The following is a 4,802-nucleotide window of genomic DNA, read 5'->3' as shown; positions in this document are numbered from 1 at the left end:
TTTGGTTTGCTTTCTTAACACAGGGCCTCCTGTAGCTTAGGCTAACATCACATGCTATGTGGGTGAAGATGAGTGAACACACACACAGCAAATGTGGGACCTATGCAAAAGCACCTGTGATGTGTCTGTGCTTCCCGCTTCCACCAGCTTACATAGGGCTGACGTGCTTTCGAAGCTTTGACATTATTAAATCAAACAACAACCAGACATACATAAAGCAACCAAAACCCCCCAGAGGCAAGAAAAGCCAAAAAGTCAAAATCAGAACAACAAGGAACCTGCAGAACTGTGTCCCGTGATGACAGACCTTGGCCATGACCTGTGTGTTCTCTGGTGCTTTGATTCCTGTGAGACTAAGATAGGAAATAAATACGTCCTCCCAGAGGGCAGGTGTCACTATTGCGCAACCTACTATTTAACTACCATCTATCCAGGCCTTATTTCTATCAGTCACTGTCTTGGGAGGGCAAACAGGCCGACCAATCAATCCTTGTCAGGGAATTTATAACCTAAGGGGGGGAGGGGTGGTGTAGTCCAGCATGCAATTATAGTGAACTGCACACATGAGTCAAGGGTTTAGTTACCATAGTCAAGAATGTATGTTTTTATATGTGCCTGCTTTGACAGAGCTTACATTAAAACTGAAGCAATACAGAAAAACTTGGCATATGCGGTCCCTGAGCGGAGACGACAGAAACTTGCAAGCACTTTTTTATTTTTGTGAGACCACGTGTTTGTGCATTTGGTCTGACAAGGCCTGGGGTTGAGCCTCATCTCTACTTTTCGTTTGCATTAAGCAAGACTCCTAACTCTCTCTGGGCCTTGGGCCTCAAGGTCTTCACTTTTTTTGTTAGTTTGTTTGACTTGTTTTTTGTTTTTGTTTGTTTTATTTCAAGAAAGGGTTTCTCTGTGTAACCTTGGGTGTCCTAGACTCACTTTGTAGACCAGGCTGGCCTCAAACTCACAGTGATCTGCCTGCCTCTGCCTCCCGAGTGCTGGGATTGAAAGCATGCACCACCAAGCCTGGCTCAGTTTCCTCACTTTTAAAAATAGAGAGGGAGGGCTGGAGAGATAGCTCAGAGCTTAAGAGCACTGAATGCTCTTCCAGAGGTCCTGAGTTCAATTCCCAGCAGCCTCATGGTGGGTCACATTTGTCTATAATGGGATATGATGCCCTCTTCTGACTTGCAGGCATACATGCAGGCAGAGCACTATACAAAATAAACAGTAGAACACGCCATTGGGTGAATTGCAGTTGCGCTCTGATAGGAAGCTGACAGGCTGCTGTGCCATCTCCGCACAGCTGGCCTAATGGATTTCTAGTAGCCAAAGAAGGTCATAGGATCCAGAAGCAACTTTTTTGGGAAAATGGCATTGCTCTTTAGTTCTGAAATTAGAGCCTAGATGGCCTCCTGGTAACATGCTACCTGGAGCATCCACACTGAGTCATCCACACCCCAGCCCCTCCACCAGCACAGTGAGCAGAGCACAGATGGCATACACCAGGTAGTCAAGGCTTCAAGCTACCAAGTTCTGCTTTGGGCGAGGATTTATTTAGAGACCATTAACATAGTCTGACCACTGGAGTATTTCGTGGCGATCTTCTCCAAGTTCAGCGTTGAATATATCTTTCCATTCCCTCTGACCATGATCTACTGAGTAACACTGGAGCTGTGTTTATAGAGCCCAAGGAAGTCTCTATGGAAAACCCTGGTGTTCAGTAAGATCTAGTCACCTGAAAGATGACAGGTATGTTTTTATTTAACATACATTTTTGAAGACTGGGCATTTACTTACCTTTTCCAAGTTCACGTGAAGAGATGAACCCAGCTCTATGTCACTTCAAAGAACATGCAGTTTACTGTCTCAGGGTTCCCTGTGTGGCAGGAGTTGAATAATGCTCTGCATTAAGATTTATTTACTCGCAGAGGCAGGCAGATCTCTGTGAGTTTGAGGCTATCCTGGTCTACAAAGCGGGTCTAGGAGAGCCAAGGCTAACCCAGAGAGATCCTATCTTGAAAAACAAAACAAACAAAAAAAAAATTTTATCTACTAGCTGTTATTACTGTCTGTCTCTCTGTGTGCATGTGCACACACATACATATGTAAGCCAGGAAACAATTTGGGTTGCTTTTCTTCAGGAGCCATCCACCTTGCTTTTGGGGACACTCTCACTGCCTGTTGGAAGACCCTGTCGCTGAAGGTTGCGGTCTCCATGACCGGGTAGCTCTTGGCACAAGATGGAGGGCTCCTTTCCCCGAGCAGGGTTTCCTGTTCTCTGCCTGTCCTTATTTGGAGGATGTCCCTGAGCTAGATGCCTGGCTTATAGAAGTAAGCCTCTGATACAGCTCCTTAAAGAATGCTCCCAAAAAAATAAAATAAAATAAATACATAAATAAATAAATAAAGAATGCTCTCAACCCACACTGCCCTGCACTGTGGTGCACCTGCACTGATAGGACCATGCTATTTAATGCAAATGAAGTGCACTGTGAGCACCTATCAGAGTACCTCCTGGCCACTTGCCTTTTCCTATAAATTCCCCTTACCCCAGGAATAAAGTTGAACTGCCTCCCTGCAGCTGGTCTCAGATGTCATTAGTCATTCAGTTGGTCCTGTTCAGAGCCCTGTGCCCCGCCCACCTCTGCTCTTCCTGTCCTTGTGGGCTGGTGGCCAATGGCCCCGAGGGGAGAGGAGACCCACACTTGCAGGTCAGACTCTTGGGCTTCTGTCTTCTTGGCTCTGAGATTGCAAGCCTGGGCCAACACACCTAGTCTTTTCCATGGCTTCTGGAGGTAGAGCTTGTCAACCTGACCTCCCTGGCTGAGCTTTCTCCCCAGCTGTTTATCTTTTTAACCCGCCAGCCATCCCATGCACTCTGTGCGCTCTCTCTCTCTCTCTCTCTCTCTCTCTCTCTCTCTCTCTCTCTCTCTCTCTCTCTCTCTCTCTCTCTCTCTCTCTCTCTCTCCCCCCCTCCCCTCCCCCCTCATATATTTATCATCATGTATACAGTGTTCTACATGCATGTACACCTGCAGGCCAGAAGAGGGCACCAGACCTCATTACAGATGGTTGTGAGGCACCATGTGGCTGCAGGGGATTGAACTCCCGACCTCTGGAAAAGCAGCCAGTGCTCTTAACCTCTGAGCCATCTCTCTAGCCCCCCACCCCACCCCACTCCACTCTGCTCTCTTAAGGCTCTCTCTTCCCCTGTTTCCTCCACCCTCCTCTCTCTCTCTCTCTCTCTCTCTCTGTATCTGTCTCTCTGTCTCTCTCCCTATGCTCCCACCACCTCACTCATTCAAGTCCTAACTCTCCTCCCTTCCCTTCCCCCTCAAATAACCCTCTTTGTACCAGCTCTGTTGTGTGGCATCTTCGTTACATAGTATAACATTAGGTTCCACTAAGTGGAATCCTATGGTGTTGGTTTTCTGTGACTGGTGAAATCAGTAGCCGGTGTCAGAATTTCCCTCCTTTTAGAGACTAAATCACTGTTAAGGACTGTGAATGAAAACAGGTGCAGTAAGAAAACAAAATAGCTGCTCTATGGGTGAAAAAAAGGAAAAAAGTTTACTCTAAACTGCCAACATTGTCTCCCAGGAAAGCACAAAGGAGCAAGAGGGGGAAGATTTTTCAGGGTTAAATGGGACACGGAGAAAAGGAGGCTTGTGATCTGAGGTGGGGCTTGCGACCAGGAATGAGGGAGCCAAGAGGCTAACATCGGCCTTGACAAATTAGGCACCATCGTCACATGTTAACAGAGGGCCACATGTTGCTCTTGCCAGATGTAAGGGGAATGACTGCCTTTTCCGCAAACTGGAAGCTTTTCCAAGTTCTCAAGGGAATGGGGGGGTGGGGAGCTTTATCTAAATACCCAACCTTGGGAAAAAGGACTTTCTTGGGGGAACTCTTCTATAACTAGGGCAAAGTTGTCAGGACCCGAAAAAGATTGGAATGTTGGCCAAGACGCTGGGAAGGTAGGGGGCCAGGCAATAGCCAGAAACATCTGGCTTTTCACTCACTGCCCAGGTTCTGTGGGGCTGTCTGAGGCTACAGAAGGACAGGCCACTTTGAAGCAGTCTGGAATGCTGCCCCAAAGCAAGAAGGGCTCAGGCTGGTAGGCGATGGTACAAGGCCTGGGACATTCCATCAGAAGCATCTAGTTTCCAGACTGCCAGGTAATTTTGCTAATATTTCCCTGAAAGAACCTAAAGAAAGAGACAGGGTACAATCCTTATTACAGGAAATATGGAGATCAGTGGACCAAGGAGGTGTAGGCGCCAAGGGCCCATGTGAGACCAAAACAAGAGTTCAGCAAAGGAATTGGGCCCTGTTGGCATCTTTTCCAGCTCATAAAAGTTTTTTATCATTTCTTCCACCTGGCCAGGGTGGTTTACATCATAGCAGCATTCTTCCTCGAGTAAGAATGCAGGTGCCTCCCCTCTCAGCAGTTAGCCAATCAGAGAGCCCTTAGATTCTGTAGGACCACTGAGGCCAGAAAAGTGAGCTGGTTTTGGAGGAATTGTAGAGCCAGGGTTGATTTCTAGATTTTATCTGCTCTCTGGGTGAATGCCTACTTGGACTATGATCCAAGCCTCCTGCAGCCAAACCCATAGCAGCCTTTGAAGCTGTCAGACTAATTCTAACCAGGGCTACGGTCTGTGATCCCTGTGTGAAACTTGGAGGACAGTATAGATTTTCCTTCCATGTATAGGGTGAGGTGGGGAAACAGGTGCCATGAGTGGATTTGTCTATACACTGGTAAAGCTTGCATTAGCACCAGAAAGGAGTCCCTTCCTGGG

The sequence above is a fragment of the Acomys russatus genome, chromosome 7, assembly GCF_903995435.1.
Source record: "Acomys russatus chromosome 7, mAcoRus1.1, whole genome shotgun sequence".
Lineage (NCBI taxonomy): Eukaryota > Metazoa > Chordata > Mammalia > Rodentia > Muridae > Acomys > Acomys russatus.
The sequence above is the reverse complement of the archived record's forward strand: the minus strand, read 5'-3'. Positions refer to the sequence as shown.